Below are 15,369 nucleotides of genomic sequence, written 5' to 3' on the forward strand. Positions count from 1 at the left end.
GGAGCGATCAAGAGAGGAATGGGTGAATGAATGGACGGAGGGTGGGAAGGAAGGAAGGAAAGAGGGAAGGGACAGGAACAGAGGAAGGGTGCAAAGAAAGCAAGGAAAGGTGTGAAAGGGGAGAGTAAGAGAAGAAGGAGTGAAAGAAGGGAATGAGGGAGGAAACAAGGGAGGAAGGAGAAGGAAAGCAAGAAATGGAGGGAGGGAAGGAAGGAAGGAAGGAAAGAAAGAAAGAAAGGAAGGGGGAAGGGACAGGAACAGAGGAAGGAAGCAAGGAAACTTATGAAAGGGGAGAGTAAGAGAGGAAGGACTGAAGGAAGGGGGGGAGGGAAGAAGGTAGGAAGGAGAAAGAAAAGAAGAAATAGAGGAAGGGAAGGTAAAAGAGAGAAAGAAAAAGAGCAAGAAAGAAAGCAAGAAAGAGAGAAAGAAAGAATGAAAGAGAAATAAAAATAGAGAGGGGGAATAAAAGAAATGGAAGGAGGGAAGGAAGGAGAGAAAGAAAGAGAAAGAAAGAAAGCAAGAGAAAGAAAAAAGAATGAAAGAGCAAGAGAGCAAGAGAGAAAGAGAAAGAGAGAAAGAAAGAAAGAAAGAAAGGCAACTTCAAAGAAAGGCTCACTGAGCATCTCTCACTCTCTCTCTCTTTCTATCCCTCTTTCTTTCTCTCTCTTCCTTTCTATCTCTCCTCTTCCTTTCTCTCTCCTCTCTCTCTCCCTCTCTTTCTACCCTCCTTTCTCTTCCTTCCTTCTCTCCCTCCCTCCCCTCCCTCCTTCCTTCCTCTCCATTTCTCTTTCCCTCCCTCTCTTTCCCTTTTCTTTCTTTTGGTCCACTTCTCTCTCTCTCCGCTTCTCCACTTGCCTCCCCCTCGCGCCTCGCCCTTCCCACCCGGCCACCCGCGCGCGCTTACCAGCAGCAGGAATTCAAGTAAGCCCAAAAGAAGCCATTGGCTCCGGGCGGCGTTCATGGCCCCCCCGAACCCCCAGCCCAGCTGGAGCTCCCTCTCGCCGCCGCCATCTCCCTGCGACTGCCTGCGGCCGCTGCAGCCCCCCCTCCCACCGGGCCACAAAGGACATTTGCCGCCGACGCCAGTGAAGCTTCAGCTGGGCGGGGCGCTGCCGGTACTTCCCTCCTGGGGCTCCCGCTCGCAGCTGTCCCCCGGCTTCTGCTCGATGCCGCGGTTTTCGGCGCTGTCCTGCTGTGCCCCAAAGACGGAAGGCGGGAAAAAGGCGAGAAGAATGGAGCTCTCCTTCTTCCTGCCTTCCGTCTTTGGGGCCCAGCAGGACAGCGCCGAAAACCGTGGCATCGAGCAGGAGCCAGGGGACAGCTGCGAGCGGGAGCTCAGTGCAAGGAGCCGCTGACTGCGGGCCCCAATTTGCCCGGGGCCCGGTAGCGCGCTCCCTGTAGTACCCGTCTATCGGCGGCCCTGCACATACCTCATTAAAGCCTCCGAGACTGCTCACCGAGGAGATCCCTTCGCGCGAACGGAGGCAGCGGCAGCCTTGGAGGCTGCAGCAATGCATTGCCGAGAAGGACTGGCTATTGGTCCCTTGAAGCCACCGCCGCCGCCTCCATTCGGGTGAATTTGGGGGGTTCCTGAATCTCCCGTCCACTCACCACGGAGGCGGTGATAGGATAAGCTCCCGAATCTCCTGTCCACTCACCAGGGTCTGCTGCTGAGCGAGGAGGAGGTGGAGAGCCAAGGGGCGGGGAGGAAAGCAGGCCTGCAATTGGCCCCTTTCTTTCTCACCTTTAGAGAGAGGAACTGTTGCTGCTCTGCCATAGGGTAGCAACAGTTTCTCTCCCTAAAGGCAGCAAACAAAGGGGCCAATTGCAGGCCCGCTTTCCTTCCCGCCCCTTGGCTCTCCACCTCCTCCTCGCTCAGCAGCAGACCATGGTGAGTGGACAGGAGATTCGGGAGCTTATCCTATCTATTGATAAAATCTCGTGTGCTGCCGTGGGCCGGATAAATGGCCTCAGCGGGCCATAGTTTGGGGACCCTTGCCTCAGTCTCCTCGTTTGATCCCCATTTATCAGCTTACAAACAAAAGTAGATCCTATTTCCAATATGCCCTTCAAACTTACAGTTGTATGGAGTCAGAATTCTGAAGGTTAAAAATAGCAACAGCACTAGAACTTAGACTTATATGCCACTTCATAGTCCTTTACAGTCCTCTCTAAGGGGTTTACAGTGCCAGCCTATTGCCCCCAACAATTTGGGTCCTCATTTTACTGACTTTGAAAGGATAGAAGGCCGAGTCAACCTGGGGCCACTCAGGATCGAACTCCCGGCAGGTGGCAGAATTTACCCGCAATATTGTATTCTAACCACTGTGTCACAATGGATCTACTCTAAATATAATAATGCCTTCATTAGCCATGGTGGCACGGTAGTTAGAGTGCAGCACTGCAGGCTATTTCTGGTGAATGCTGGATGCCTGCAATTTGGCAGTTCAAATCTCATGAGTCTCAAGATTGACTCAGTCTTCCATCCTTCTGAAGTGTGTAAAATGAGGACCTAAATTGTTGGAGGCAATATGCTGGCTCTGTAAACTACTTGGAAAGGACTGCAAAGTGATATATAATTGTAAGTGCTATTGCTATTAAGAAGCCCAGGCTGATTCACAGCTCAGACATATGATTCCAAATTGCAAGAAGGAAGATTTGCCCATCTCTTCTCCTGATTTATTTTTATTTATTTATTTATTTTGTCCAATACACAATGAGGGTTTTAGTGGGTATATATCTATACACACATAGTAAAATACATGATGAAGGTTATAGAGGAGATACTCATAGTAAAATATATCAATGAAAGAATAGAAGAGGAGATATAGGAATAGAAGAAAGGAATAGGAGATATAGGAGAGCAATAGGACAGGGGACGGAAGGCACTCTAGTGCATTTGTGCTCACCCCTTACTGACCTCTTAGGAATCTGGAGAGGTCAACTGTAGATAATCTAAGGGTAAAGTGTTGGGGGTTTGGGGATGACACTATGGAGTCCAGTAATGAGTTCCACGCTTCGACAACTCGGTTACTGAAGTCATATTTTTTACAGTCAAGTTTGGAGCGGTTAATATTAAGTTTAAATCTGTTGTGTGCTCGTGTTGTTGTGGTTGAAGCTGAAGTAGTGGCTGACAGGCAGGATGTTGCAGCATATGATCTTGTGGGCAATACTTAGATCTTGTTTAAGGCGTCTTAGTTCTAAACTTTCTAGGCCCAGGATTGAAAGTATAGTCTCATAGGGTATTCTATTTCGAGTGGAGGAGTGAAGGGCTCTTCTGGTGAAGTATCTTTGGACATTTTCAAGGGTGTTAATGTCTGAGATGCGATATGGGTTCCAAACAGATGAGCTGTTTAATTTCCTCTTTAATTTATATGTCCTATATTTATATTGTCCTATATTTATAATGATTTACTTGTTATTATTATTGAATTTTTAGACTGTATTGGGGTGGTTATGCTTAACAAATAAATACATAACTGAAATAAACAACTGTCTGTCAAATGCTGGGATTCAGGATTCATGCTGGATGAGCAACATGTGACCTCTTGCTCATCTCTTTTCATATCACACATTGCACTGACCCCAAGTTGCTATATAAAATGACCAAACAGTTAGGACTGTTTTTGTTCACTGTTATCCCAGCAAGTGTTGGGTTTTTTTACTGCCATCTGACTTGTAATACAAATCATGTTTATCTGCCAAGTATCTTTTTAGCTTGGAAACTATATGTAATAAATCTGCAGCTCACCTTACAGGCTGCTGCCTCGTGTCTGGAAATAAGGGAATCTCTGGGGGGGGTTAGGTGTGATTCAGACAGAGGCAAAGCTATTGGTGATGTCATTTTCTATCTCCAGAATATGCCTTTTTTAAAAAGATATGAAGTTAAGTAGCACTGAATCAACTCCCTCATTTAGAATACCCCAGACTGGAATGTTATCCCAGAAGAATGACAGATAGTAAAAATACTAACAAAAAGGGAGAGTTTTTCCCCCCAGTATTTATGTTACATGTAGCAGAGTGTAGCCTCCTCATTGACCCTACGCAGCTTCTGCTCCAGCAATCTCACACTACTCACCAGAGCCTACAAAACTTTTGCCAAACCAATCCTTGAATACAGTTCATCTGTCTGGAACCCATACCACATCTCGGACATCAATACCCTAGAAAATGTCCAAAGATACTTCACCAGAAGAGCCCTTCACTGCTCCACTCGAAACAGAATGTCCCACGAAAGCAGACTATCAATCCTAGGTCTAGAAAGCTTAGAACTACGACGCCTAAAACACGATCTAAGTATTGCCCACAAAATCATATGCTGCAATGTCCTGCCTGTCAATGACTACTTCAGCTTCAACCGCAACAACACAAGAGCACGCAACAAATTCAAACTTAATATTAATCACTCCAAGCTTGACTGTAAAAAATATGACTTTAACAATCAAGTTGTCAAAGCGTGGAACTCATTACCGGACTCAGTAGTGTCAGTCCCTAACCCCCAACATTTCTCCCTTAGACTATCCACGATTGACCTCTCCAGGTTCCTAAGAGGTCAGTAAGGGGCGTACATAAGTGCACTAGTCTGCCTTTCGTCCCCTGTCCAATTGTTTCTCTTTATCTCATATCTCATATATCTTTTCTTCCTTTCATATATCCTCTCCTCTAATTTTATATCTTTTCTTTATACTATAATCCTTCATGTCTATCATCTTCAATATGTATTGTGTATTGGACAAAATAAATAAATAAATAAATAAAAATTTTAAATAACATTTATTCAATTATAAATGTAAGTGGTGTCTAAAAACTTTGTCACACCTGTTCCTTCCAGCTGTCTGGTAAATAGGAACACAGATATCTGCATGAAGCTACTGCCCAGGTATTCAAATCTGTGGAAAAGTAGAACAGGGGTTTCCATTTGCAAGAAACAAGGCTGTGTTTATTTAAAGGGAAATAAAATATAAATCTATATCCATTGTGAAAGGAATGATTGCTATGTGTTGGAAGTATTGGCAAACATTTACCATTACAGCTGCCCTAAGAAACAATATTTATTAAGCATTGCCTCACGTCTTGCAAACTCCAACTTGAAAAATGTTTCTGGCATTCTCGTCTGCCTTTCCCAGTTTAAGTTTAGATTTACTCAAGGACTCAGTGGGTGTGAATCTGAACTTATTGCTCAACCTTCAGTTAATACATCGTCCACCACACAATACCAGACAGATTTTGGAACTGTCATGAACATTCAAGTTACAGAGCCTGTCGGCAAGGGCAGCTAGGCAACAAGACTCTAAATGTACAGCAATAGCACTTAGACTTACCATTTCATAATGCTTTAAATTCCTCTCTAAGTGGTTTACAGAGTCAGATATTTCCCCCAACAAGCTGGGTCCTCATTTTACCTACCTTGGAAGGATGGAAGGCTGAGTCAACTTTGAGCCTGGCGAGATTCGATCTGCTGGCAGCTGGTGTTCAGCAGAATTGCACTCTAACCACTGTGCCATTGTAGCACATCAACCAACATATGTGCACATGCACATAAACACATGCACCATTTGGACAAAAAAGTATCTGGAAAGTTAAGTTTATAACAATAGAGTGGAATGAAGACGTTCTAAGGAGGCTTTATCTTGTTGTCTTCGCTGACATAGACCTTTTAGACAAGTACAGGGAATAATACAGTGTGAGATGTATTAAATTTAGATAGTTGGTTTCCTAAGCAATTGTGAGTAAATATGATTTCTTCCTACCCATCAAAGCTGCAACATAAGGAATTATCCAGCCAAGGATAACAGCTAATGAGTGGGTGGATAGATGGATGGATGGGGGGGGGGGCTTTGGGAATGGGGATTTTAGAGTATCCTTCCCTCAGGAATGGGGAGGGAATCAGGATTTTGCAATATCCTTCCACCTATAGTGGGATGGGAATGGAAATTTTGGAATATCCTTCACCCAGAAATGGGGGTGGGTGCGGATTTTCCAATATCCTTCCCCCAGGAGTGGGAGGGAATGGGGATTTTACAGTATCCTTTCCCTGGAGTAGGGTGGGAGTGGAGATTTTTCAATATCCTTCCCCCAGGAATGAGGAGGGAATGGAGATTTTGCAATATCCTTCCCCCAGGAATGAGGAGCGAATGGAGATTTTGCAATATCCTTCCCCCAGGAATGAGGAGGGAATGGAGATTTTGCAATATCCTTCCTCCTGGAGTGGGATGGGAATGGAGATTTTGCAGTATTCTTCCTCCTGGAGTGGGATGGGAATGGAGATTTTGCAGTATTCTTCCCCCGCCACACCCACCAAACCACGCCCACAGAATCAGTAGAGAAAAATTTTGAATTTCACTCCTGCTCATGAGATCTTTGTAATATTAGTTCTGATTACAAATTAACATGCTGTGTTGTTGAAACAAGATACTCTTTCAGAAGCAAAAAAAGGAAAAAGATACAGTACTTATGCAAATTTCCAAACTATAATGCAGAGCCACCCTCATTGTCTTTTCTTCAAAAATCTGAAGGCTGTGATACATTTCCAAGGTTGAAGAGAAGTAAAGGACCATTTTCCTTAGGTCCCTAGCCACTTCTTAGTTGTTCCATGGTCAACCCTCTCACAGTCATCAAGACAATTGGTCGCAAAACACAATTATCTAGCACAATTAACCAGACAAGCGACATAATAAATAACAAGACACATAACAACTTAGCACATGTTGTGCTAAATACATTTTGAGAGCAATTGTTTCTCAGGGGATCTTTTCATAATCTATCATCCATTCTCATTAAGGAATAATATAAAGAACAAGGACATCTTTTAACAAACATGAGCTGATCTGATCATGCTTTCAATAATGGATTTAGTGGAGCAAAAGATGAAACAATCAACCTTAAAAAACCATTCCTGAATTAAATATTTTTATGAGGCTTTGGGGCACACAGTCATTAATCCATTCACACATAAAAAGAAGTACCGATAGGAAAAATGGCAATAATAAGAGAAAGCAGGAAAAACGTTTCTCAAAAAAAATTATTTAATAATATGCAAGACTTCAGCCTGGCCCCTTTTTGCTTCTATATCTTCATTCCACTCCATGCATGCAATTATGTGAATCATTTTTCCTTATTTAATACTGGAATGAAATTTTCTACATTTCAGAAAATACATTTATTTATTTATTTATTATTTAGATTTGTATGCCGCCCCTCTCCGCAGACTCGGGGCGGCTCACAGCACATCACAACAATTCATAACAAATCCAAATATAATTTAAAATATTTAAAAAAGGAACCCCATTTTGCTAACAAACACACACTCAAACATACCATACATAAATTGTGCATGCCCGGGGGAGGTGTTTCAGTTCCCCCATGCCTGACGACAAAGGTGGGTTTCAAGGAGTTTACGGAAGGCAGGGAGAGTAGGGGCAGTTCTAATCTCTGGGGGGAGTTGGTTCCAGAGAGTCGGGGCCGCCACAGAGAAGGCTCTTCCCCTGGGGCCCGCCAACCGACATTGTTTAGTTGATGGGACCCAGAGAAGGCCCACTCTGTGGGACCTAATCGGTCGCTGGGATTCGTGCGGCAGAAGGCGGTCTCGGAGGTAGTCCTTTTCTCATGCTGTCCTCAGAATACAGGAGCTTCTAATGATATTCCTGCCATATATATCTGTCAACTGATTGCGTTACATGATCAAGTGATAAATCTGGGGTGGATAAAACAATACAGCTACAATACAGCTAAAAAAGCTAGTGTAACCTGTACTCGCTTGCTTCAGAATTTGCTTATTAAAAGCACACTCTAGCTCAGTGATGGTGAACCTTTTTTTGGCTCGGGTACCAAAACGATGCTCACGCACTATAATTAATAATAAAATAATAATAAAATAATAATAAAATAATAATAAAATAAAAAAATAAAATAAAAATAAAATGTGCCCACATCTATAATGCAATGTCCTTCCCCCATACATGTGGACAGCCCTCGGTATCTGTCCTGTGTGCATGTGCACAGGCCTCACTGAAATATCTGATAGGCCTTTGGGGCCATTTTTTGCCATCCCCAGGCTTCAGGAGGCTTTCCTGAAGCCTGGGGAGAGCAACAATGGCTCAAAAGAAGCCCAAAAATCAGCTAACCAGTGCACATTGGAACTGAAGTAGGGCAACACCCCACTCGCCCCCAGATATGTATTCAGGTGCCATCTGTGGCACAAGTGCCCTAGGTTCAACATCACTGCTCTAGCTGGTTTAATATATAAGTGGTCCTTGACTTACAACAGTTCATTTAACGACCATTGAAAGTGAAAAAAAGTGACTTATGATGGTTTTTCACAGTCACAACTTTTGCAGCATCCCCGTGATCATGAGATCAAAATTGGCAACTGCTTCGTATTTTTTCTCGTTGCTGTGTGTCCCAAGGTTATGTGACAGCCTTCTGCGACCATCTGACAAGCAAAGTCAATGGGGACGCCCGATTCACTTAACTGGGTTACTAATTTAACAACTGAAGTAATTCATTTAATGACTGAGGCAAGAAAAGTTGTAAAATGTCTCACTTAACAAATGTCTCATTTAACAATAGAAATCTTGGGCTCCATTGTGGTCGTAAGTCAAGGACTACCTGTATCACATTATGCTATGTTGTGGTTTTATTTCATTTTGATTTGGAGTAAAATGTGAACACCATCTTCGCCACTGGTAAATTGTGGTTTATGGCATAGGTGAACATCAGTGAATATGGTTCAAAGAACAATTGTTAAAATAAATGATATCATAGCACAATGAACTTAGTATCTTTATCAAACCTATTGTATTTGTGTTGCAGAACTCCAGAGAATTAGTATGGTAGATGCCAGCAAAGAGATTCAGAGAATTCTAAATTTGCATTATACAGACAAGTTTGTAAGCTGGGATACTCTAGTATCTACAACTATTGGAAACTTATTTCATTGGTCTATGGCCCAAGGGTAGGCAAAGTTGGCTCTTCTGTGACTTGTGGACTTCAATTCCCAGAATTCCTGAACTAGCATGATCAGCTCAGGAATTCTTGGAGTTGAAGTCCACAAGTCATAGAAGAGCCAACTTTGCCTACTCTTGGTCTAGGCCAGTGTTTTTCAACCAGTGTGCCGTGGCACACTAGTGTGCCGCGAGACATGGTCAGGTGTGCCGCGAAGAATGAAGCTCAGGTTCCGGTCTCTCGCAACTTTTTGCTGAGAGAGAGAGTGAGAGAGAGAAAGAAAGCAAGAGAGAGAGAAAGAGAGTGAGTGAGAGAGAGAGAGAGAAAGCAAGAGAGAGAAAGCAAGAGTGAGAGAGAGAGAAAGAGAAAGCAAGAGAGAGAGAGAAAAGGAGAGGAAGGGAGAGAGAGAGAGAAATGAGCAAAAAGGGGAGGAAAAAAGAGAAATGAGAAAATGATTGAGACAGAGAATGAGAGGAAAGAGAGAGAAACAAAAGAGAGAGAGAAGTGACTCTTGATTTAAAGCATATGATAAAAAGCACCCAAAGAATAAGAGAGAAAAAAACTCCAGCCCTCACCTGTTTTGGGAAATGGTTCAAGAGTGTGTACACACACACACACACAAGGGTGGGGAGGAGACAGGGATGGAAAAAGAGAGGAGACTGTCTTAGGGTGTCATTTTGGTTGGTGGTGTGCCCCAGGATTTTGTAAATGTAAAAAATGTGCCGCGGCTCAAAAAAGGTTGAAAATCACTGGTCTAGGCCACTATTCACAATTCTGTGTCCTTTATGTCAGCTTACTTGCTGTTATTGCAGAGTTCCAAAGTAAAAGGGGCCATGGTAGCTCATGTGGTTAGGATGCTGAGCCAAAAGAACATTGAGAGGTCAGCAGTTCAGCAGTTCGAAAGCCAAGAGCAAGTCATGTGACAGAATGAGCTCCCTGTCAATTTGCCCTAGCTCCTGCCCATCTGGCAGCTTGCAAGCATGCAAATGCAAGTACATAGATAGGTACCACTTGAATACCAGATACATGAAAGGAGCCCTTTTGGGCATCCCCTGGTCAAGCTTGATGTCCTCATCCAATCCTTTCAATCTGGAAGTGTCTCGGTAGATGTTTCCGATGTGAATGCACAGTAACAATAGTAGAAAACAAAAACTACGACAGTTTGCCCAGGTTCACCTGGTGCACCAGTTGCGGCCCTATCTGGATAGGGAGTGTCTGCTCACAGTCACTCATGCCCTTATCACCTTGAGATTTGACTACTGTAATGCTCTGTACATGTGGCTACCTTTGAAGAGTGTTTGTAAACTGCAAGTTGTGCAGAACGCAGCCACATGAGTGGTCATGGGCTTGCCCAGGCATGCCCATGTCTCTTCAACACTGCAGTTTGTATTGGCTGCCAATTGGTTTCCGGACTCAATTCAAACTGTTGGTTATGACCTATAAACCCTTCGTGACATCGGACCAGATTACTTGCAGGACTGCGTACTGCCACATGAATCCCAGCGACCAGTTAGGTCCCACAGAGTCGGCCTTCTCCAGGTCCCGTCAACTAGACAATGTTGTTTGGCAGGACTTAAGGAAAGAGCCTTCTCTGTGGTGGCACCTGCCCTCTGGAATCAGTTCCCCCCAGAGATTCATACTACCCTCTACCTACTGCCCTCTGGAATCAGTTCCTCCCAGAGATTCATACTACCCTCCTCATTTATGTTGTCAGGCTTGGCCCCTGGCCAACAAATGATTTTATGATTGCTGTATGAATGGATGTGGTTGATTTTAAATATAATTAGGGATTTTAGATTGCTATGTAATTTTAATTTAATTGGATTGATTTTATCGTAATTTACTGTTTTTTAAAATATGTTATAAGCCGCTCTGAGTTTTAAGAGAGGGGTGGTATAGAAATTAAACAAAAAAACAAATAAATAAACAAAAAACAAACAAACAAACTTAGAACTAAGGAGAATTTTCCTGACAGTTAGAATAATTCATCCATGGAACACCTTGCTTCCAGAAGTTGTGAATGCTCCAACACTGGAAGTTTTTAAAAGATGTTGGATAATCATTTGTCTGAAGTGGTGTTGGGTTTCCTGCCTAAGCAGTGGGTTGGACTAAAAGACCTCCAAGATCAACTCTGTTATTCTATTCTATTCAAATAGCCATATATAGCATCATATGTTCCTTATAATTGTCTTTTTTGATCTGCTGGTCTTAATAAGTGTAGAACAGGAAGTCTCACTTTGGTTTGGTAACCTAAGTAATAATAATAATAATTAAAAAAAATTTATTAGATTTGTATGCCGCCCCTCTCTGAAGACTCGGAATGAAATTGTTCATCCAATGTTATATGAATTGTTATCCACATTCTTCCTTCATTATGTCAGACACACTTGATGTGGACATGCAGCACCAAAGGATTAAAACTGAGACTTTTAAGAGTTCCCGTTGGCTCCAATTCATAATTCAATGATAGGACATGGGAAAAGAGATGGATCTCTCTTGTTCTTACACAACTCTTCCTTTAAACTTGGCTGGGTTTTCAGACTGAGAAACAAAATTCCAGTCCAATGAGAACAAAAATGATAAGTCGCAGAAGAAGGTGGGAGCAGAAAACACTGTTTCTAAGCTACGGGACTTTGCTTTAATGTGCTGAGTCTCACATCACAGCAATGTCAAAGATGACAGAATTCAGCTTTGCAACTTGGAGAGAATTTGGCAGTTCTACCTCATAAAGCTGTTCTAACTGAAAACCTCTAAAATACATTTTTAAAAGATACACTTAAATGTTTTAATATATTAAAATATTGATATAGGGCTTGCTGATATATTAAAACATAAGCCTGTTAAGCAGATTTAAGGTAGTCTTATCTAGAGACGGGAAGGAAAATCTTTTTTGCATATAAGTGACATCCTCTCATCTTCCAAAATTTGCATTTCATTAAATTTTTGCAATGTAATTTTCCAATTAAATAACCCTTTATATTTTTTTAAAAAGTATGCCTAAAAATGCATACTAACAAAATCCATGTGTAAAAACAAATAACCATAAGGAAAACATTCATTGTTAACTACTTTGTATTGGGTTAAAAAAATGTGTGTATCTGTGTTTGTGTGTTTGTGCGTTTGTGCATTTGTGTGTGTGTGTGTGTGTATGTTAAAAAGAAATATTTATATCCATATCTATGAAAATGTGAAAGAAATTTATAATTTATAATTTCACTCATTTATTAAATTGAGTTACTTACTCCATATTAAGTGATGATTTGAAGAATAGTGATTGTATATAGAATTAGGTATTACAAAACATACAAACTAATGAAAAGTTGCTTGAGATGGTGCCCTTCTATTCATAAAAGTACTTCCATTCATTAAAGGTCATAATTGGACAAACCATCTGCTTTTATTTCATTATACACAACATACACATTTACCTTAAACCCTCTAATGTAAGATGTAGCTAATTAAAAATACAGCAGTTACTAAATGTAGTGGGTTCCTTATCAAAGCCCAAAACTCATCATCTTCTTAATTGAAGCCCAACCAAAGCTTTGAGAAGGTCTTAAGATTCTGCAAAGGTCCTTGGTAATGTATTTTCCCTTGAGAGAAGAAGATAATAATCATCTTGGAAATATGTGTGTAATAGAAACAGAAGCAGATGGGTGAAAAATTTGACATGATCAAAGAATACATTCTTTAAGCATGGTATCAGGCATTCTAAGGACAGCAACATCTCATAGCCAGGATGGATTCTTCATCAATTTTCTGTTTGTTCATTTCTCTCATTAGAGGACTTTGATTGGGGAGGGAGGATTAACTCAAAAGGCTTCCTGAAATCCACGAAGCAAACTTCTTAGAATAAAGTTAATACATGATTTCCATAAGAGAATATAATATATTTTGATGTTGTTCTTGAGAGCCACGGAGGGTATTGCACTTAGAATAAACTCAGATAGAAATAGTTTTTACATCCTGTCTACTGCAATCAATAAACCCTAAAAATGCTTAACTATTTATAAGTATAATTTTATTCTGACCTTGCCAAAGAATGTACGGTAACTCAGGATCATCCAGTAAGTTTCACAGTTTGACAGTGATGCAATTAGAAAGGATAAGTAATCAAAAAGCCTTCATTTGTGATTACATTTCCAACTCATGCTCTAAAAAGCACAGAAATTGCAAGCTAAGATAATCATCACACTTTCCACACCACGAAAGCTGGGGAGAAACAAAATGTTCAATTTCATACACTAGAATGGCCTTAGAAATAAGGCTATGTGTGTACCCAAAGTTTGCCTTGAACTTTTAGCTTGGCATTGAGCAGGAGAAGCATAGAGCCAAGAAGTTATTCTTAATATGTAGTGTCTCCAAACTTTTGTCTTAGAGTTACCTCTGATCAGGGGTGGGCTGCTGCCCGGACAGGTGGAAACGCAGTGAGGTAGCAAAAATGGAACTCCACCCCAGAGCACCCAATTTGCACTGAAAGATGTTGAAAAAAAATGCAGGGCAACCTGCATAAGCCACGCCCACAGTACGGTGGTAAAATTTTGGGAAGTCCTTGACTGCCTGTGATGCATCTCAACTTGGCATAAGGATTCCCCCAGAATTCTTCCATAGTAAATGGTCAGGCAGAAAGTCAACATGTCCACAGCCTATTCAGAATCCTCCCACAGATGAGTATGATTGTATTATTGGTCCAGCTACAAATATAATTCAATCAATGGGCATTAATGCAGTAAAGTAGAACGAGTGCCACTTTGGTGTAGTAGTTAAGACATCAGATGAGAAAACAGGAGACTGTGGGTTCTAATCTTGAATTAGTCATGAAAACTGGCTTGGTGACCTTGGCCAGTCATTATCTCTCAGCCCTAGGAAGGAGGCAATGGAAAACCACTTCCAAAATCTTGCCAAGAAAACTGCAGGGACCAGTCCAGACAGTCACAAAAAGTCAACACACAAGAAGTCAACACACTTGTCCAGGGAATCACAAAAATTCAACATACAACTCTGACTTGAACAAACACAGAGATACACCAAAAAAGTACAACAAAGTTTTTAGTTATTGAGCTTCACAATAGCAATCTGTGAATACAAATTAAAGCAATTATTTGCCAACAAGGTATATTTACCCAATTTCCATGATCCAATTGCAACTAAAGTTACTCAATATACAGCGCAAGTGGAAGTCACATATTTCATTGCCTTGTTATCCTGACTGGTTCATTTGGAAAATAAATTTATGAATTAGGAATCATATTTACAAAAGAGAGTCCGAACATAATTCTATACAATTTCTTTACTCAGAAATCCTAATGAGTCGATTTTTTTATTTTATTTTTAATTGGAATTTGTCAAACTAAAATGAGAACAAGAATAAGATAATAAAAATACAAGGACAGGCATGATAGGAATGTTAGTGCACTTATGCATGTCCCCTCTACTGATTACTTAAGTATGAAGTAAGGTCCATAGAAGTTCATTTGTAACTGAAACTATGAAAATGTATAGTTGAGACAACTGAATCGGTTAGGGCATTCCAGGAAAAAATATGCAATTAATTGTTACATTTTGCTGTTACTAACTTCCTTAGTGGGCCATGTAAACCGCTATTCCGAACAATGCTATTTATAGGGGTGGGGTGGAAGACAGTGAGGATGAGTTTGTAGCACCAAGGGAGCGGTGGACTGAAAAAGTTTGGGAACCACTGTACTAGATCAATGCCACCTATCTTATACCTGACATTCTGATTACGTTTACCAATAGGTAAGACAGAGCATTTATTAATCAAAATTTGAAGTTGTCAAATAGATGACCATTCAGACACATAGTCGAGATCACTTTGCAAAACAACAGAATTATCCATAGAATTCAATAATTTTACATCATTGGCAAAATAATGCAATTGCTTTTGAGCTGATCACATAAATTGTTAATATGGAGAAGAAAAGCGTGGGACCCAAACCCTGCCTTGTGGAACACCACTTTTAACTGATGCAAGATTAGACAGAGTTCCCTATTTTGACTTTCTGCAGTCTATTACACAGGAAAGCAGCAATCCACTTGTGCAAAGGTCCATAAATGCTGTAAGAGTTTAATTTCAGCAGCAGTTTATCATGTACTACTGTATCAAAAGCCTTACAAAAATCTATGTAAATTCCATCAACAACTTTACCTTCATTAAGACATGTATTTTATTTATTTATTTATTTATTTATTTATTTATTTATTTATTTATTTATTTATTTATTTTGTCCAATACAAATTGAAAGTTAAGGAGAATAAAAACGTGTAGTAGTAAATATCAGGGAAGGGATAGAAGAAGAGATCTGAGAATAGAATACATCAATGAAGAGTAGAGGAAGGATATATGGATATGAGAAAAGATATATAAAATATAGGAGAGACAATTGGACAGGGGACGGAAGGCACACT

Source organism: Erythrolamprus reginae, chromosome 2 (genome assembly GCF_031021105.1).
Source record: "Erythrolamprus reginae isolate rEryReg1 chromosome 2, rEryReg1.hap1, whole genome shotgun sequence".
NCBI classification, from domain to species: Eukaryota; Metazoa; Chordata; class Lepidosauria; order Squamata; family Dipsadidae; genus Erythrolamprus; species Erythrolamprus reginae.